The sequence below is a fragment of the Somniosus microcephalus genome, chromosome 18 (assembly GCF_052327205.1).
Source record: "Somniosus microcephalus isolate GS21.2 chromosome 18, FLI_Smic_1.0, whole genome shotgun sequence".
Classification (NCBI taxonomy): Eukaryota; Metazoa; Chordata; class Chondrichthyes; order Squaliformes; family Somniosidae; genus Somniosus; species Somniosus microcephalus.
In genome coordinates this window covers 58,332,476-58,354,379 of record NC_141004.1, presented here as the reverse complement: position 1 = coordinate 58,354,379, position 21,904 = coordinate 58,332,476, and the positions used below count along the sequence as shown (strand labels likewise).

General features: G+C 44.4%; 1 pseudogene; it reads left to right on the top strand.

Annotated features, from left to right (window-relative positions):
• The window catches only part of LOC147105301 (UNC5C-like protein), a 36,197-nt pseudogene extending 18,420 nt beyond the window's left edge, over positions 1-17,777 (top strand).
• The last annotated feature ends 4,127 nt before the right edge of the window (positions 17,778-21,904 follow it).

The following is a 21,904-nucleotide window of genomic DNA, read 5'->3' as shown; positions in this document are numbered from 1 at the left end:
ACCACTACTGACCGAGCTGGCTGAGTCCTGAAGGACATAACTGCCAGTCTGGGCCTGAGACAGGTGGTGAGAGAACCAATATGACGGAAAAACCTACTTGGCCTCGTCCTCACCAATCTACCTGTTGCAGATGCATCTGTCCATGACAACATTGGTAGCAGTGACCACAGCATAGTCCTTGTGGAGATGAAATCCGGCTTCACACTGAGGACACCCTCCATCGTGTTGTGTGGAACTATCACCGTGCTAAAAGAGATAGATTCAGATCAGATCTAGCAGCTCAAAACTGGGCATCCATGAGGCGTTGTGGGGCAGCAGCAGAATTGTATTCCACCACAATCTGTAACCTCATGGCCCAGCATATCCCTCACTCTACCATTAGCACCAAGCCAGGGGACCAACTGGCTCAATAAGGAGTGTAGAAGAGCATGCCAGGAGCAGCACCAGGTGTACCTAAAAATGCGGTGCCAAACTGGGGAAGCTGCAACACAGGACTACATGCATGCTGAAAAGCAGAAGCAGCATGCAATAAACAAGGCTAAGTGATCCCACAATCAACGGATCAGATCAAAGCTCTGCAGTCCTGCCACATCCAGTCGTGAATGGTGGTGGACCATTAAATAACTAACAGGAGGAGGAGGCTCCATGAATATTCCCATCCTTAATGATGGTGGAGCCCAGCACGTGAGTGCAAAAGACAAGGCTGAAACGTTTGCTAGCATCTTCCGCCAGAAGTGCCGAGTGGATGATCCATATCGGCCTACTCCTGAGGTCACCACCATCACAGAAGCCATTCTTCACCCAAATCGATTCACTCCACGTGATATCAAGAAACGGCTGAGCACACTAAATACAGCAAAGGCTATGGGCCCCGACAACATCCCGGCTGTCGTGCTGAAGACTTGTGTTCCAGAACTAGTCGCGCCTCTAGCTAAGCTGTTCCAGTACAATATATAACACAGGCATCTATCTGACAATGTGGAAAACTGCCCAGGTACGTCCGGTCCACAAAATGCAGGACAAATCCAATCCGGCCAATTACCGCCCCATCAGTCTACACTCAATCATCAGCAATGTGATGGAAGGTGTCATCGACAGTGCTATCAGGCGGCACTTACTCACCAATAACCTGCTCACTGATGCCCAGTTTGGGTTCCGCCAAGACCACTCGGCTCCAGACCTCATTACAGTCTTGGTCCAAACACGGACAAAAGAGCTGAATTCCAGAGGTGAGGTGAGAGTGACTGCCCTTGACATCTAGGCAGCATTTGACCGAGTGTGGCATCAAGGAGCCCTAGTAAAACTGAAGTCAATGGGAATCAAGGGGAAAACTCTCCACTTGCTGGAGTCATACCCAGCACAAAGGAAGATGCTTGTGATGGTTGGAGGTCAATCATCATAGCCCCAGGACATCGCTGCAGGAGTTCCTCAAGGCAGTGTCCTAGACCCAACCATCTTCAGCTGCTTCATCAATGACCTTCTCTCCATCATAAGGTCAGAAATGGGGATATTCGCTGATGACCCTACAGTGTTCAGTGCCATTCGCAACTCCTCAGATAATGAAGCAGTCCATGCCCACATGCAGCAAGAGCTGGACGACATTCAGGCTTGGGCTGATAAGTGGCAGGTAACATTTGCACCACACAGGTGCCAGGCAATGACCATCTCCAACAAGCGAGCATCTAATCACCGCCCCTTGACATTCAATGGCATTACCATCGCCGAATCCCCCACCAGCAACATCCTGGGGGTCACCATTGACCAGAAACTTAACTGGACCAGCTACATAAATACTGTGGCAACAAGAGCAGGTCAGAGGCTAGGTATTCTGCAGCGAGTACCTCACCTCCTTGTTATGTTCATAAATAAATAGACATTCTTATTATGAACAGCTAGCTTGAGCTAGTCACTTTATTCAGCCATGTGGACTTGTACAGCATCCATCTTGACTAGTGCCTTGTGGGTAGCCTAGTGCATTGTGGGTAGCCCCACTCTTATATACATACAGCTCCACCTAGTGTACCATTCTAGAATGACATGTTACTGATCATTACATCCCCTTTTCTTTGAGGTTAAACAAAATCAATATCAATCAACTTTCAAGAAACACGATAAAGATGATATCAGTAACACTTTTGTTAGTGCTCTATAAACATAAACATTTTCACAACAGTCAACACATTTTCAAAGCTTTACTTTATACTCAAAGATTAAGTCTATCAGGCTTTTTTACTTCACGTGTGGATCTTCTCAGCACAGGCAAGTCTGATGTGTTTTCATTAGAGCCTGTATGTGTGTTTGTGTTAGATTGTTCTGGTGGTGAGTGACAAGATTCAGTTGCGGCATTGTCATCGATTTGCTCTTGGATAGTTTCTTGTGTTTTCAGGAGGGAACGGCGGTTCCTCCTGAGAATCTGTCCTTCCTCAGTTCTAACAGTGTATGACCTTGGTCCTACTTCCTCAAGAACTGTAGCTTTCCTGTTCCATGCATCTGGATCCTCAATCCTGACATCATCCCTTGTCAATGGTTTCAGAGTTTTGGATGACTTGTCATAGTATGATTTCTGTTTCAGCTTTAACAGTTGAAGTCTCTGTCTCAGTTCCTTACTCTGCTTTTCTTTTGCACAACAGGGTAGCGTGGTGCGCAACTTGCGACCCATTAGGAGTTCAGCAGGTGAAGAACCAGAGTCTAAAGGTGAGGCTCGGTAGCTCAGCACGGCGAGATAAGGATCAGACTTGCTTTCTGTTGCTTTCTTCAGTAGCTGTTTGAGAACTTGAACACCTTTCTCTGCCTTACCATTCGACTGAGCATACAAAGGACTGGATGTGATGTGCTGAAAGTCATACTGTGCTGCAAACTGTTGCCACTCCTTACAGTTGAAGCACGGACCACAGGATGTGTGGCAGCAATCCTGTGAAGTTACAGCAGTGGAGCAGGAGCAGCTTCAAAGAAATTCCCAGCCCATATTATTCCAAATGACCTATACAAGTTTAAAGTAACGTACCTTGATAAAACCAAATGTCCTTTATAGGTAATTATATGGCAAAGTTACGGCAGCAGAGTGGGAGCAGCTCCATGGAAAGATCCTACCATGAAGTTTAACCTTCAGATGGATAACAAAGCACTGGAAAAGGCCGAGTGTAGTGCAAGAAAGATAATTCCAGAACTTCGGGCTCCAAGTTTCGGAGAGGCTCAAAGTTGAACTTATCTTTTACTAGAGAAAATAATAGCGAGAGAGACATGATCCAGGTGAGCACTAAAGATATTGTACATGTGAACAGGATGTGTACCTTTCTGATAGCAGCAGTACAGGACACAGGTAGAACATTAATAGGCCTCAAGGGAGACTAGGGATCAGAAGTAATTGTTATCTCTCAGGGTACTGAATATATAGAACAGACTCCCAGAAAAGTAGTTAGGTAACTCCTTAAAAAATCAGCTGGCTAAATATCCAGGGAGGAATGTGATTGAAGGTTACATGAACAAGATTAGGCAGAGATAATTAAATACTGATGGAACTGTACTCCTAAGCCTGAGGAAATGTCATTTGTGGAAAGCACCCAGGATAAACAAAACTGGAGACGTGAGATAGATGGACATTCTGAAGTTCACTTTAACACCTTGGGAGGAGATCAGAATATATTTATGCAGAGCCTTCCCTCAGGAGATTAAATGGGTGAGGTAGAGCCCTTGATAGTGTAAACCGTACATTGGCTGTGAAAGGAGTGGGTTTAGAGTCTTTTTTTGTGTTTTTTAGATTCTTATGTACCAAACTTGGTGAATGTAACTGAGTTCGCGGCTTTTCAGGATTGGTGACTTGGCACAAATAAAATAAATTACTCTCACATAACTTTGGTCTTTCACCTGTCTTTAGTTTGTTTATGTGTATTCTGGAGCAGAATGGAAAGGAATGTGCCCAGAAGTGGCTTCAGTTAGCCATCTTCAGTTCTCCATTGACCACTCAATAGAGCCACTTCCAGATCTGGGTCTACTTTCTCAATAACACACCCTGTGCACTGCAGTGGGCAATATACAATGAAGCGCCATTTCAAGGAAACCTCTGTGGACCAGTGTAACTCTTTGATTTCAGAGGAAACAGCGCAGACACATTTCTGGTGCTCAAGTATTTATCTGAAGGTAAGGGCTCGCCATGTGATTGGCACCTTCCTGCCCTGTTGTTTCTGGATGGATGAATTAAGATGGGCCGAATAGCCTTTGTCATCCATAAGTATCTTGCGACTGAGAAGGTAAGGAAGTCTAGTTTGTTTGGACTCGCCAATTTTCTCCTCCTATATTGGAGGCACCAACTCTCCGCTGGGGTATGGTTACACTTAATGCTAACACTTCCAAATAGCTCTTGCAACAGAGTTTGTGGACTTTTGTCCTTTAACCTCCAAAAGTGCATCATTCCTTTACCTTATCTCATTTAAGAAATGCTTCAAATCACTCTTACTATAATTGGCTATTCTTCCTTTCCTTTGCTGCTGCTTTCTCCATTTCCTGGTGACTGACAGTTTATCTTCAAGCTGCCTTTAAAAAGGTGACACACTCCACCTTCCTCTACCAGCATTATCCTACCTACCCCCACCCACCACGCCCCCCCCCCCCCCCCCACCACCATCAAACCCCATGAGGCTTCCCGGCCTTCTAAGGTCAGTTGTTGGCAGGACTCATGTCAATGTACTATCCAGGATTATGCTAAACAGATGCATCTGGGATTTTCAACAAGGTCAGCGCCTGTGCATAAGGACGAACTTAAGTCTTGCATTTCTGGCGGCGGATGGTGGGCATCGGAATTTCAGGACCACTAGTATATTTACAGTAACTACAATCTTTTACTGATCCCTTTGAAATGTCAAAGACAGCAAAGATGCTATTCCTGTGTTAACTTTCAAACTTAAACAGACTCTTGAAACATGGTTGTTTACTTCTTACGTGGCAATTCGCTAGCCAAGATGATTCAGATTGGCTGCTGCCTGGTTGCAATACTGCCAAGCTATAGCCCCAGATTTCTTTGAAGATATCCTGAAACAAAGGACATTAAAACAGTATTTCTCATAACAACATTTAGATGGTCAAGTATTCATCGAATTCAAAATTGCATTTGCCCACACGAATACAGCTGCCAAACAAACATGCACAGCAATCGACCACCTTGAATGAGGAAAGTGGCAGCACATCAAGGCTTTATCCTGTGGTGTGTCTATCAGCCAATCTGAGATATGTATTCTAAGCAGCTTGAGAAACAGCTTGCCGTAACCACGTTGTGTGCTATGACCAGCAAGAAAGACTCCAATAAATAATCCATCATACAATAGAATGTTTCATTTTTGTCACATCTTTCCTAACCCAGGGCACTGAGGCCAATTGTAGCATGGCAATGGCCACCATCGCTGAGATCAGCTAAATCAGCACAGCCCAAGAATCAAACCTGGGACCTTCAACCTGCAGTCGTTACACGTTGGGTTTGAATTTCTGCAGGGATTCTCCCAATTGCCCGTCATAACCTCAGTGGAAGGCATGTGGGAAACCTGGACAAACGGCATAAACACCAGATGATCGGGAGATCTCCCGCAGAAATTCAATCCCATATTCATTACCAACAGTACCATAGCAAAAGCCTTTACAAACTTGGTCTTGCATTTTGTTTGGGCATACAGGAGTGGTGAACATGCAGCAACCTGATTCATTTCTTTCATTTACTGATGGTGAAACAATGGCTTTACTATTAGTTCAGAGATTTTTTGTGTTAATTTGGTTTTTCTCTGTTCCCGTATGCAACACACTATTTGGTAGCCATGAGAGTTGCCAAGTGACCTGGTCCCACTCCTCTGCCTGTTCAAAATCCTATAGCACTATCTGAAGTTGAACATGGAGTTCTCAAGGTGTCTTGGACAACATTTCTCCCAAAACAAATACCACCAAAAACAGTCTAGCAGGTCTTCAACTCTCTCCTTTCCCCTCACATGGCTATGCCATCTTTCATCTCTTCCCTTTCAGGTATTTAACCGCACCAGCACCCTGATCCCTAACCCAACCAATCTCAACTCTTCAGCCTTCCTTCTTTCCTATCATGTAGCAGGCTTCAATGCCCTTTGAACAAGCCCACAGCTACTCTTTGTGCCTCTATCAACATTGCCCATCAAGGCACTCATTGCTGTAAGAGTACTAAACCCAACTGCCTCATCCTCCGCTCTTGACAACTTTCCCACCCAATACACCAGATAAGGGCTAACCTTACCAATCTCCTTTCCGTTCTGCTCACCCTTCACCCCCCTACTGTCCCCTGGACTCTGCCAACAAATCACTGTCCCCTTTCCACATTGCCCTCCAGAATATCACTTGCGAACAAGGCCCTTGCCATCCACGACCTCATTGTGGAAAGATTGTATTGACAGCCTGGGTTTGACTGAAACAGCTCAACAGTTTCCCCCTTACCAAACCTTCCCTACCTGGTTATACTTTCCAGCACCTACTCTACCCAAACAGCCTGGTGGTGGTGTAGCTCTCATCATCAAGTCACAACATAGCCTTTCCCCCTACTGCTCTGGCATCTTCTCCTACTTCAAGCACCTCACTGCATTCCACCCCTCTTGCCTTTCCTTGAAAATTCCATTGTCTATTCTCCCTAAACCTCTCCCTCCATATAAACCCTTACCCATACTCATGGCCATCCCCTCGACTTCATCTTCTCTTGTGGCCACTCCACTCCCATGGTCTTGATCACTGACAAGACTATCTTTGCCAACTTCCTTGTATCCTTTAACAATCACATCTCCTTACCATCTTTCAACCCCACTTCCTTCTGCATCTCTTCCTGGGGACAAATATCTTCACCCGAGTGCAGCTGTTTAATCAACCACTGGTTGGCATGTGACTTTCCCCCCTTTTATTGAGATGGGTTGCTCAGCGCCTGCTCCAAATGACATCAGGGCCTCACTATGTCAGGTATTGTGGGGGGAGGGATCCTGTCCTATAACTATGGCCATGTATGAATAAATAGCCACAGCGACCCACAATGCCATCTCTTGGTGATTATTCTGAAAGGAGCTTTGCTGACAGCCTGTCTTACTGGATGCTTTATCAGGTTTGTAAAAGGTTTGTGCATTAACACAAGCAGGGATGTGATAACATCATGAATCATCCCTGCCCTAGCATTTATTTTTAGCTTAAGTTTAAAAATAGGAAATAATGCTCCAAAAATAAACTGAAGGTGATATTGCCATTCCTCCCTCAGAGTTAGGTCCAATTATGAAATTTGGTAGACGTTACTGCTATTTTGCAATTGTTAAAAATGCCAAGAAATGAGACACAGCCTGATGTGGCCTAAGGAGAGAGGTCAGAAGATGGCAAGGCATCTCCTCAGCTTCTAGAAGGGGAAATAGACAAGTCACCACAGGATGCTCTCATCCTAGTAATCAATTGCAGAGTGGAATTAGCAGAAACTCAGAAGCAGTATTCTTAACTGGTGAATAGTGCATGAGCTGTTGGGAACTACAAAGGGAGGAGAACTAACAGAATATCCTTAAGATGCTAGTTCAATTGCATTTCTTCAAACTACTTCTGTATTCTGGATTGCAGTAACAGCCACATAACAGCACAATGCGTCAACGTTTCATTCTTTTGCGAGTTCTTCATTCTGTCACATCACTCTTGCCTGATCTTATTCTGGGGGCAAATTAAATTTAATGCAGACTGGTGTAAAGTACTGCACTTTGGATGGAAAAATGTCTGACAGAGATACACAAATGGTGTTGAAAGAGACCTATGTCTTAGTAGACGCAATACTCAACATACCCAACCAACGCTGCACACCAATCAATAAAGCCAATAGAACGTTAAACCACATAGCAAAAAGAGTAGAACACAAGTCAGAGGGAGTTGTGATCACACTGTACAGTGTCTGGTCAGACCACACTGTCCCCAGTTCTGGTCACTCAGACATAAGAGATACATTCCAGGGCTACAGGCAGTGCAGATAAAAGCCACGAGGTTGATTCTTAGTGACAATCTATAAGAAAAGCTAGAGAGATTCAAGCTTTCAGCCACGAAAGGAGGTCTGAGAAGTGATCTTGTAGAAGCTTATAAGGTAACGGAACAGAAAAGGTAAATGCAGAAAACTGCTTTAATCTAAATCACAAGAGTAGGACAAGGGGTCACGGGTTCAGACATGAGTCTGTGTGTCTGATTTGGATGTAAATGTTTTCAGTTTTTGAATGTGCAGAATCCAGATATACATCTGGTAACTTTGGAACTCTTGCAATTATGTTTCTGAACTGTTATGTATTGTGTGTTCTTTTGTGTGTTCTCCTCCTACCTGTGGTGGCGCTGTCACAGGAGATAAATGGTTGGGTGTTCTCTGTTAAGTTTAGCTCTCTTTGTTTGGAACTTTCCAGAACTTCCTTTCCTTCCAATAAAGCACTTCATGTTTGAATCTCTGAGTTCTGAGTCCTAAATTGTGTCTAGGTAGAAAGGTACCGACACAACAAGTGGCAACGAGGAGCGGATGAATCTGCGTACGTTACGGGTGCAGTGAGTAAACAGAAAATTTAATTTGAAACGTGAGATGGCTACTATATTAGGAAACATCGGTGATTTTGATGAAAATGTGGAGCAATGGAGCGCATATACGGAACGTTTTGACTATTTTGTATTGGCGAATGCGGTGGCAAATGAAAAGGTCGTGCCTACCTTTTTGAGTGTAATCGGGCCGAAGACATTCAATTTACTTCGCAGCCTCGTGCAGCCAGATAAGCCAGGAACTAAAACATATAAGCAACTAGTGGAAATTCTTGGAGCACATTTTTCACCAAAACCTTTGGTTATTGCTGAGAGATTTTGATTTCACAAACGGAATCAAGAGGAGGGTGAATCAGTGACGATGTTTATTGCTGCTTTAAAAAGGTTGTCGGAACACTGCCAGTTCAAGGAGGTGCTGAATGACACCATTAGAGACAGACTTGTGTGTGGTCTGCAAAATGCAGCCACACAGAAGCGCCTTCTTACTGAGGACAACCTTACTCTTGAAAAGGCCATTGAAGTTAGTGTCTCCATGGAGATGGCGGAAAAGGAGGCTCACCAGTTGAGTTCAACAGGGAGAGTTCACAAGGTGTCGTCTGAGCCTAAAGGTGCGCGGAACAGCACATGTTACCGTTGTGGGAAAACGGGCCATCACGCTAATGACTGCTGGTGTACGGAGCTGGAATGCCGAAATTGTGGCAAAAAGGGTCACATTGAACGCACATGTAGAGGTAAAAAAAGAACAGACAGAGCTGGGAAGCATGGAAGCAAAATGTCTGTATTTGGACAAGAGAGGAAAAAGAGTGTTCATTCAGTGCAGTATGATGGAACAAGCAAAACAGAGGGGAGCGACACCTCGGAGGAGGAAGAGGTGCACATACTGACTGTTGCAGGTGATTCAAATGGCTACTGGGTGTCACCACTGGTGGAGGGACAATCAGTGCAGATGGAGGTGGACACAGGCGCGGCTGTGTCCCTTGTTTCAGACACTGCCTACAACAAAATGCTAAAGCATCTTACCCTTCAGCCAACAAACATTGTGCTAAAGACGTATACCGGCGAACCTGTGCCCATGAGAGGAGTCATTGAGGTGACAGTTAAATTGAACGGACAGACTGCAAAACTGCCACTATATGTGGTAAAGGGAAATTACCCATCGCTACTGGGACGTGCGTGGCTAGAGAAAATCACGCTGGACTGGCCTGCAGTCCGCATGATGTCAAAAGGGGAGTCAGGTCTGACTGCAGTGTTAAACAAACATGCAGAACTCTTCAATGGGGAACTTGGGAGCATGAAAAAGATCAGCGTGAGACTGGACATTAAACCTGACAGCAAGCCGAAGTTTCACAAAGCCCGACCTGTACCCTATGCAATTAGGCCAAAAGTTGAGGCTAACTTGGAGGCCTTAGTCGAGAATGGAGTCCTGGAGCCTGTGAGCGTGAGCAAATGGGCCACACCCATTGTTCCTGTCCTGAAAAAGGATGGATCTGTTCGAATCTGCGGGGATTTTAAAGTGACTATTAACCCGGTGCTGTCTGTGGAAGAGTACCCTCTTCCCCTCATTGATGATCTTTTTACGGGCCTGGCCGGAGGGCAAAAGTTCAGCAAAATAGACTTATGCCAGGCTTATCTACAAATGCATGTCGATGACAAATCAAAGGAGCTGCTGACAATTGTGACACACAAGGGGCTATACAGGTACTGCCGCCTTCCGTTTGGAATTACGTCGGCCCCTGCTCTATTCCAAAGGGCAATGGATCAGATTTTGAGTGGACTGCCAGGAGTCCAGTGCTACCTGGACGACATCCTTGTCACTGGGACAAATGAGGAGGATCTTCTGAACTTGGATGCGACACTACAATGACTGAAAGAGTACGGACTCAGAGTTCGTAAAGACAAATGTGAATTCTTTCAGTCTTCAGTTGAGTACCTGGGGCATGTGATTGACGCTACTGGCCTGCATAAGGCGCCGTCAAAGGTCAAGGCGATCGTGGAGGCCCCAGCACCCCAGAATGTGAGCCAGTTATGTTCATTTCTGGGGCTACTTAACTACTATGGGAAGTTTATTCCAGACTTAGCAACATTGCTGAAGCCGTTACATCAGTTGCTATGTCAAGGCAAAACATGGAAATGGACTGAACTGTGCAACGAAGCTTTCGCCCAAGCAAAGAAAGCATTGCTGAAATCAGAGGTCCTGACACACTTCGACCCAAAGCTGCCCGTGCAGCTAGCATGTGATGCATCACCATATGGTGTGGGAGCAGTCATATCCCACATCATGCCTTCGGGTGAAGAGAAACCTATCGCCTTCGCATCACGCACCTTGAACAAGGCCGAGAGTAACTATGCGCAGATCGAGCGCGAGGCCTTGGGAATCATTTTTGGAATTCGAAAATTTCATCAGTACCTGTTTGGGAGAAGGTTCACACTCCTGATGGACCACCGTCCATTGACTTCAATCGTCGGGCCCCACACCGGAATTCTGTCTCTCGCTGCAAGCAGGATGCAAAGGTGGGCTTTACTGTTGTCAGGACACACATACGACATCAAATATCGCAAATCAGACTTGCACGGCAACGCAGACGGTCTCTCGAGGCTACCCTTGCCTGTTACTCCCCCAGAGCCTCGTCAGATAGACATCTTCTACTTTAGACAAGTGGAGGGAGCACCGGTCACTGCAGTTCAGGTGCGAAGGTACACCCGCAATGATCCAGTCCTGTCTGAGGTAATGGACGATGTCATTCGAGGGAGAGCTACAGGAGATTCTCCTAGTTTCAAAAAGAAATGAGCTCTCCGTCCAGGCAGGTTGTCTTCTTTGGGGACGCCGTGTCATCATTCCGCCACCTCTGAGGGAACCTATACTGCAACAACTTCATACAGGCCACAGTGGGATGGTTCGGATGAAGGAAATGGCAAGAAGCTACTTCTGGTGGCCAGGTCTCGATGGGAATATTGAGGAGAAAGCCAAAACATGTTCCTCATGTCAAAGGGTCCGGAATGTTCCACAGCTGGCAACCCTACACCCCTGGGATTGGCCTGCAGAAGTGTGGCAGCGAGTACATGTGGACTTCGCCGGTCCTTTCGAAGAGAAGATGTTTATGGTGGTTGTGGATGCTCGTAGCAAATGGCCGGAGGTCGCTGTGATGAGGTCTACCACGGCAGAGAAAACAATTGAGAAACTTGGTGAGATGTTCAGCCGTTATGGCTCACCGGAACAACTCGTAAGTGACAATGGTCCACAATTTGTATCACAGGAGTTTGCAACCTTCCTGCATGTGAATGGTGTCCAACACATCAGGTCTGCGCCCTATCATCCCTCTACTAACAGCCAGGCAGAAAGGTTCGTGCAAACTTTGAAGCACGCCTTGAAGGCATCGCAAGGTCAGGGCTCAATCCACCAACGTCTGAACAGCTTCCCGTTGTCCTACAGGAACGAGCCGCATGCCACAACCAAAACTTCCCCCGCTTCGCTCATGATGAAGAGGCAGTTGCGGACAAGTTTTGACTTACTCAAACCTCCAAGGGCAGAACAGGTTGTCCATTGTCAACAACAAGCTCAAGTTGAAAAGAGCCAAGGAGAGACGGTTTCACCCTGGAGAGCACGTCCTAGCTCGAAACTACAACACTGGATCGAAATGGGTTCCTGCTACGGTGATCGCGCAGACGGGCCCTGTGTCTTACACGGTTGAGACTGCTGAGGACGTAGTCTGGAGAAGACACACAGATCAACTGTTGCTAGGAGCAGAGACAGCCACAGAGGCTCCAACGGCTGGTTGGCCTGAACTGTTTCCGGATGATACCGCAAACCAGCATCCTTTGCCACAGTGCTCTTCTCCAACACAGGAAGTCAAAGAGACTGTTCCACCTGTGCAAACTCCCGACTTTTGACTGACACAGGCACCTTCTCCATCCAGGCCTGTGTCAATGCCTACTGCTGTGGAAGCCAGCGATGACCGCCGGTATCCTGTCAGAGAGCGGCGGCCTCCAAGACGCTTGGATCTGTAGGCTTAGTGACTTACCCACAAGACTGGGGCAGAATAAACCCCAGGGTAAAGTCAGGGTTTGAGGCAGTTTACCTCTACCCTAGGTTCGTTGAGTGCATTGAAAGTAACTTACCTGTTGAGGAATAATGTGGACCTTCCATTTAAGAGGGGAGGAAATGTTATGTATTGTGTGTTCTATTGTGTGTTCTCCTTCCACCTGTGGTGGCGCTGTCACAGGAGATAAATGGTTGGGTGTTCTCTGTTAAGTTTAGCTCTCTTTGTTCGGAACTTTCCAGAACTTCCTTTCCTTCCAATAAAGCACTTCATGTTTGAATCTCTGAGTTCTGAGTCCTAAATTGTGTCTAGGTAGAAAGGTACTGACACAACATGAACAGTTCCCATTATCTCAAACAACAGAAAATGCTGGAAATACCCAGCAGGTCAGGCAGCATCGTGGAGAGAGAAACAGAGTTAACGTTTCAGGTCTGTGACCCTTCGTCAGAACTGGAAAAAGTTGGAGAAGTAACAGATTTTGGAGCAAGTGTGGGCCCAGGAAAGGGGGGAGGGGAGGAAAGGACAAAAGGGAAGGTCTGTGATAGGATGGAAGGCAGGAGAGATTAAAAGACAAAAGGGATGATGGTGCAAGGCAAAAGGAGATGGTAATGGAGCAAAATGGCCACCATTTATACTGCAGGAGGAGTCCCCTTTAATTAGCGCCCCCCTGCGGCAACTGGGAACCGTTCCCCTCTATCAGTCGCGGGGGGCGCCAGGCACACAATAGGCCGGAGCCACTGAATTTCCGGTTCGGGGCGCACAAAGGGCGTTGCACCATGAAATGACGTCAGGTTTTGCGCCGCTAAATCTTAACTGAATTTCGCGAGAGGCGCAGATCGCGCCGCGCCCGGGCGCTAGCCGCTTAGCGCCCCACTTCTCCTCCTCCTAAGGTGCTAGCGGCTGGTGCAAACAACTGAATTTCTAGGCCAGTTCTTTATCTCAGTAGTGCTGCTGTTGAGAGATGCCCAGCAAATGATGGTTGTTCTCATAGGGAAAGAGGTCTCATACCGTACACACATTTGAGTCATTTGATTTGATTTTGTGCACTCAATTGGGAGCTTCGCTCACTGCGAGTGAGTATTTGGAAATCGCACACAACCTGAGATACTGTATCCAAAAGTGAGCTGCAGGCATGCAGTTTCCCACTACGCACTCCCAGTGAGTGAGGGTTCTCAACGGGAGTGCACAACTGGTAGTTCACAATCGGAAAACTTACCCTCTAGTGTCTGGGCGGCAGTGGCAGAGGTCTGGAAGTATGTCACTCACCCACGTGTTCAATCATGGGTGATTCACAGTGCAGTGCCACCAAGAAAAAAGAGAGAAAAAGACCTTCTAAATAAATAAGTATAATTTTGTTGGTTGATAGTTTGAGCAGTATTTTTATGGGGAGAATAGTGTCCTTAACCTGTGGTGAAAAGGTTGAGTCGAAGACATTCTAGCTCATTTTTGTTAGGCAAGGGTATTAAGGGTTACGGAGCCAAGGTGGGTAGATGGAGTTAAAATACAGATCAGCCATGATCTAATTGAATGGCGGAACAGGATGAAGGGCTGAATGACCTACTCCTGTTCCTATGTTCCTAATTGATCAAAATCTTGCATCTCCTTCTGCATAGGGTCTGGAAGATCAATACACAGAGATTCTTCGTTCCCATGAGACAAACACAAGGTGTGCTACTATTAAGATGCCAGAGAAATATCACTGCAATAGGTGAGTGCACCAACAGTCCATGCCTATGATATCATGGGAACGCATGTTGAAAAAGTGCTGCACTCTCTACAAGGCATCTGGGACCTGTGCGAACATGTCAAGCAACTGTTTATCTCCTTAACTAATTAGATTGAAGAGCCGTTAATGAGCAGTGCAAAGTCTGAACCAGGAAGTGAATTCAATGTCAAATCAGGTACAGAAAGCAAAATAAAGAAAGAGAGGGAAAGAAAGATTGGATTAGGAGAGAGATAAAAAGGGACAGAAAGTAAAAGTAAAATAACATTGTTATTTAATATTTTTTATTTTTTTAAATCTCCAACAATAATTAAAAGCTAAAGTTAATTTTCAATATCAGAGAGGTTGTTTGACAAGAATTAAGACTTAGCATGTTGTTAAATATTTACTTGCACAAGCTCTAAATTTTTCTGTTGGGTTTAGTGTGTATCTATCAGGTAAGTACAGCAACTTCACGCCGTTCCATGTATTTCAATAATGAGGCTCTCGGTGAGATACCATTTTTTCAGGATGATCCAGTTAAAGAGGTTGTATCAACCTGCAAGATAAAGGCTCCAAAAAGATCCGAATTGGAGGAATGCAGCATGGTGGCAGTCCTTAAGTTCACTATGGGGTCAGGGCTGGGACAGACTGGAAGATGGAAGTCCTACCCCGAATCATTGTTCCACAAAGGCCTAGTTGTGAAGCTAGTTTGCGCCAGTCATTGCCGGTAACCGTACAAGGTTCAAGAAGCATCTGAAGCTGCTCAAACAACTCGTGAGGGATCCTGCATCGAAACAGAAGTGGGTAAGTGTGTGGCTCCTGGCTGTACTACAGAAACTTCTGTAGATTTATGCATGTTCATGCTCTATGTAGGGTTACCACCTTTTACCAAGTCTTAAACCAGGCAGGAGGTGGGATTATGGTCTTGAGTTTTGGGATTTGCTTTGCTGCTCATGAAAACTCATCACAAACCTTAAACTCTTGGGGCCTGAGATTTCTGGAGCTGCTTTCACTGCTGCCTGAAGTGCAAGGATTTTATTTTCCCAATCTAGTGAGAGATTTTATAGAAATAATTTGTAATTTAGCAAAGGCCAGGTTTCAGATGGATATCAAATCTTAATCTATTTATATTGGGCCGTCACATAATCACATATAAAAATGACAGGAAGGAAAAGATCAGCTGGCCCATCAAGCCTGCCCCACACTCATGATGGCTGGAACATCATGAACAGACTTCCTAACCCCCACCCCCCATCCATGTAATCACAAACTAATAAAGTTTTAGGGTGATTTTAAAAATTCCGTTGGTTGGAAATTCCACTTGTGTGCTCAACAGCGCACAATTTTATGAAGGGAAAAATCAAGGTCTGACAAGCACATATGTATAATTTCTACACCTATAGTGTCAGCCGTGGCTCAGTGGGTAGCACATTTGCCTCCGAGTCAGAAGTTTGTGGGTTCAAGTCCCACTCCAGGGACCTGAACACACAAAGCTAGGCTGACACTCCAGTGCAGTGCTGAGGGAGGTGCTGTCTTTCAGATGAGACGTTAAACCGAGGCCCTGTAAAAGATCACATGGCACTATTTCGAAGAGCAGGGGAGTTATCCCTGGCGTCCTGTCCAATATTTATCCCTCAACCAACATAACAAAAACAGATTATCTGGTCTTTATCACATTGCTGTTTGTGGGACCTTGCTGTGCGCAAATTGGCTGCTGCATTTCCCACATTACAGCAGTGACTCCACTTCAAAAGTACTTCATTGGCTGTAAAACGCTTTGAGGTGTTTGGTGGGTGTGAAAGGCCCTACATAAATGCAAGTCTTCTTATAGCTCCCTCCCTTGTCTGCTTCTTTGTTTGTAGTTTGTGGGGAGAAAAAGCTATATAAATGCACCTTTCACATCCTCAGGACTACCCAAAACGCTTTACAACCAATGAAGTATTTCTGAAGTGTTGTCACTGTTGGAATGTAGGAGCATCATGGCAGCCTATTTGCGCACAGCGAGCTCTCACAATGAGATTAATGACTAGTTAATGTGTTTTGGTGGTGTTGGTTGTGGGATGAGTGTTGGCAAAGACACCAGAACTCTCCTGCTCTTCTATAGATAGCGCCATGGTTCCACCCCTCTCCCTGGTCACTGCGGCAAAACAAGACCATTCGCAAACTTGGCGTCCTATTTGACCCGAGCTGAGCTTCCAGCCACATATCCTTTCCATAACCAAGACCATCTACTTCCACCTCTGTAACATTGCCCATCTCTCGAGATAGATAGACTTTTGGACTCATGGGGAATCAAGGGATATGGGGATCGGGTAGCAAAGTAGAGTTTAGGTCAAAGGTCAGCCATGATCTTATTGAATGGCGGAGCAGGCTCGAGGGGCCGTATGGCCTACTCTTGCCCCTAATTCTTATGCCCTTGCCTCAGCTCATCTGCTGCTGAAACCCTCATCAATGCCTTTGTTACATCTAGACTCGACTATTCCAATGCTCTCCTGGTCGGCCTCCCTCCTTGCACCCTTCGTAAACTTGAGCTCATCCAAAACTCTGCTGCTCTTATCCTAACTCGCACCAAGTCCCGTTCACCCATCATTCCTGTGTTCACGGACCTATATTGGCTCCCACTAAAATAGATTATCTGGTTATTATCTCATTGCTGTTTGTGGGACCTTGCTACGCGCAAAATTGGATGCTGCATTTCCAACATTACAACAGTGCTAATTGTAGTAATTAACAGGATGCCCTGACTGACATCATCTAACACAGCTCAGACCACAGATTGAACTTAGTGACCTTGACCTTGACAGAGATTGACCTTGCTGTGCGTAAATTGGTTGCCGCGTTTCCTAAATTACAACAGTGACTACACTTCAAAAGCCCTTCATTGGCTGTAAAGTGCCTTGGGATGTCCTGAGGATGTGAAAGGTGCTATATAAATGCTAGTCTTTCATTCTTTTATGTTTCTCAATCCTTTTCACTGTTTTTTGTAAGTGACCACATCCAGCACAATACTCCACTAATGCTTCATAGACTGGCAGTCCAGTGGATGATGTTGCCTACTGCAGATATGACATACCTGGTGTAGTGGCTTATTAAGCTTTCTGATTTAAATATCTAACACTAAATTTAAAAAATACCCCTTTTGTTTGGACAGCTACTTTTCATGCCAAGGGAGTCCTGCAGCAGTGACACTAGAAAAATTTGAAGAACAGAATGGCACGCTAAAGGATTTATACAACATAATGGTGGCTATGGAGAGATTGGACTGTGCGAGCGCCATTGAGAATTATCTAAGTGGATCGAGTACAAGCTCACATGAACAGCCAGTGTTTCCATATCGCAACAAAGGATGTAAAGACTGCGTCACGGAAAACAAACTACATACATCAAAAGCAGACAACATTCTAATTGATAATTCAGAGAAACACATAGGGGATGGACATTACAGTGTTAAAATAACACTGGCTGTAAATGGTTGTGATAACCAGGCACTAGAAGTGGAAGAGAAAACAGATTGAAATTCATCAAATGCAACAGTTCAGTCATTTTCTTTACCTTCAGTGGAAATCTTCAGCCAGGATTTGGCTTAACTTGCACAGAAATAATCAGTGAAGAAAATGTTAAAATGTGACCAGTTGACCAGAGTAGGAGGCAGCTCAAGTGGTTGTGCATTATATCAAAGTTATAATCCAGCTAGTCAATGTTAAGGGGCTTCTTGAATGGTATTAATGGTCATAGTTGTCTTCATTCTAAAGGAATCGCTTAGATAGACTGTATTGGCAAACAACGAGGTAGAACAGCAATGGGAAGCATTTAAAACGGTGTTCAACAGAGTGCAGGAAAAATATATTCCGCTAAAAGGAAAGAATAAACTAAACAATAATGAGACTCCATGGATGAATAAAGCCATAAGGGAACAATTGAGGGTAAGGAAAGAGGCATACATTAAGTACATAGACAGCAGGGGTGTGCATGATAAGGGAGAATACGAGAAGATTAGGAGAGAAGTCAAAAAAAATTAGGGAGGCAAAGAGGAACTATGAAATTAAATTATCGAGGAACATAAAACAAAATATTTTATAGGCACATCAATAAAAAAGGAAGGTTGGGATGGGAATAGGGCCATTAAGGGATAGACAGGATAATACCACAGGTAATGATAGAGTGATGGCAGAAATATTAAATAATTATTTTGCTTCAGTATTTACCAGGGAGATAGAACAGGTGGACATGACATTGGATGATGAGATTAGTAATGAGATAAGTGCATTTAAAATAAAAAAAGGGGATATATTAAATAAACTAATCAAACTCAAAGAGGCTAAAACCCCTGGTCCGGATGGATTGAATCCAGGCATTTTAAAAGAATCTAGGGAAGAGATAGCAGAGGCATTACTATGCATATTTAATAATTTGTTAGAAAAAGGTGTAGTGCCAGAGGACTGGCGGATAGCTAACGCAACATCAATATTTAAGAAGGGGAATAGAACATGTCCAAGGAATTATAGACCAGTGATGCTTAACATTGGTGGTAGGAAAAATAATGAAATCCCTACTAAAGGAGAAAATCGTGTGGAGCATAAACGCCGGCATGGACTGGTTGGGCTGTATGTCCTATGTAATCCTATATAGGTAGACAGCAAACATCCTGTGTTAGAATGTAGAGCATTTGAACATCCTGTATTCAGTATGCGCCCTGAAATCTCCCAGACCACAGTTTTAAAATCTTCTGAAATATAGACTAGGAGCAGCATGCTGTGTTTTCTTCTAAAAGGATGACGGACAGTTTAGGCTGCAAGTTTCACAGCCGCTATCCTCAGCGTTCCTTGAAGTGGGAGTAAAATTCTGCAGGGAAACATGGGCCTTACTACCTTTACCTCCCCTTCTCAAGAGACAAAGCGCCATTACCATGTCAGTTCCTGAGCCAACACTGCCACTGAAGCATTAAATGTAGCTGAACTCTTTTATTGATGTTATACAACAACTTATATATAGCGAACTTAACATAGTAAAAGGTCCCACGGCGCTTCACAGGAGCGTTCTCAAACAAAATTTGACACCAAGCCACATAAGGAGATAGTAATACAGGTGGCTAAACCTTGGTCAAAGAGGTAGGCTTTAAGGAGCATCTTAAAGGAGGAGAGAAGAGTAGAGAGTTTTAAAGGAGGGAATTCCAGAGCTTAGAACCTGGGCAGCTGAAATCACAGCCGTCAATGGTGGAGCGATTAAAATTGGGAATGTGCAAGAGGCCAGTTCCATTGGAGGAACGCAGCAATCTCGGAGGGTTGTGGAGCTGGAGGAGGTTACAGAGATGGGGAGGGGCGAGCCCATGGAGGGATTTCAAAACAAGAATAAGGATTTTAAAATCGAGGTGTTGTCAGACCGGGCGGGAGCCAATGTAGGTCAGCAAGCACAGGGGTAATGGGTGAACAGGACTTGCGGTGAGTTGGGCAATGTTACGGAGGTAGAAGTAGATGGTCTTGGTTATGGAGAGGATATGGGGTCGGAAGCTCAGCTCAGGGTCAAATAGGATGTCAAGGTTGCGAATGGTCTGGTTCAGCCTCAGTGGCCAGGGAGAGGGATGGAGTCGGTGGCTCATGAACGGAGTTTGTGGTGGGGACCGAAGGCAATGACTTCGCAATATTTAATTGGACGAAATTTCTGCTCATCCAACTGTGAAGTGATAATGCATTGGTGAACTAAAGCCAAGGATTGAGCTAACACCAAAACAATGAGAATTGTGTGCTTTCTTGACAACTTGTTCGTGAAAGATTTTGACAGTTACCTGTGCTTAGGGAGTCAAGGGGTATGGGGAGAGAGCGGGAAAGTGGCATTGAGGCCAAGATTGGATCAGCCATGATCTTATTGAATGGCGGAGCAGGCTCGAGGGGCCAGTTGGCCTACTCCTGCTTCTTATGTTTTTATCAGATATTTCTCTCATGCTCAGCACCAAAATCAAGCCTTCACTCCTTACAAACTGAGTGTGGTTTTGCCCTGCGGTCAAACAGAACACCTAGTTACTTGAATTTGCTCACTGGAAAGCATGTGGCTAATTGGGAATCCAGATGTGGATAACTGCATTAAAAAAAAATCAGTAAATAAAAAATGAGTGATAAGACACCTTCATCGAGCATTGGATCTCAATACTCATTCACACGGAGTACACATGTGTACTTTAACCATTTTGTGCATTTGTTGGTAAAATGATAAGACAAAAAGCAGAGCGTGCAACTGTTTTTTTGATCAGTGTGTGCTTTACTTCCTTGGTTACTCACTAAAATTGTATATATCATAGGTGAAAATGTCAAACTTCAGCACCTTGGATGGAGGGTGGGGAGCCGTGGTCGTGGCCAGCTCAACCCATCGAATAACCACTCCAGGCCAGCAGAAGAAAGCAGTCACAGCCAATAATGAGCAGCTCCAACAAGGCACGTCATGGCAAAGGGCAAGCAGCATACAACTGCATTCTGGATGGAGAGCAGGGGCAGATCTTGAGGGAATAAGCCATATTCCAGAAAGATACACCATAATATGAACAGAATTCTGATATTTATTAATACATGATATACTAGGTTTAAAAGTCTGGAAAGCCTTGGAGACACAGTCTGCAAACAGAAAACAGGCTTCTGGGATGGGATGGTTTGATAAAAAAAAGTTGTAAAAACCAAACAAGCTTTGAAATGGGAATTAGTTAAATATACTAAAACAATTACCCTATTGAAATGGCAGTTTGGCGATTCCACAGGGTCTGGAGTTTGGGAATAACACAATGGAAGACCCAGTTTAAGGTGTTATAAGCTAGCACGTTGAACAGAAACACAAACATTAAAAGAGGCATGTGCCTTTGAAAAGATGACATCACGTAAAAGAAACACCTGCTGGTCAAATAGTTTTTGTTAAACTTGGAAGACAGGAAATACGATTAAATATGCAACCAACTAAGATAGCTAGAAAAAAAGCAAACACTCAGTCAAAGTGTCTTTAATTTATACATAGTAAATATGATACCTGCAGCACACTTTGAAGATATGACTTCAATAGATACACCAAGCAATTACATTGTGTTTGTATTGAACTTGGAGCAGTTAGGAGACTCAACGTCTGCTAAAAACCAGTAAAGCCAATATTAAGAATTGAATGAAAGAATTTTGTAAGAATGGCATCAAACAGAAACCATTGCTGTCATATTGTTTTTATGATAGTTTTGAAACACCTAAAAGGTAGAGACATAATTATGCATGCAATAGTTGAATTGACAGTAAGATAGAAAGCATTCAACAGAGGTATCAATAAAGACAATTAGCTTACATCAGCAAAGAACTTCAAAGAATAAACCACTGCAAAAAGGGTATAAAAATAAGAGCTTTTCAAACAGAAAGTCAGAACTCGCTGAACGGGCCAACATTTCTCAGCTTCACAGGCATGCTCTGTAAGTTTTTAACTTTGAGTCTCAGGTAATCAAAGCAATTGATTTTGGTGGATGTTCTGGATTTAGAGATAAGTAAGAAATGTAGAAATGTAACGAAGTAAAGATTTGAGAATAAGGATCTCTGAGAAATAAGAAATGTAAGCTATTTGTATTTTGAATTGTTAATGTTGCGACTGATTCAACAGCTGTTAACTGAATGTCAGCTCTTAAATAAAA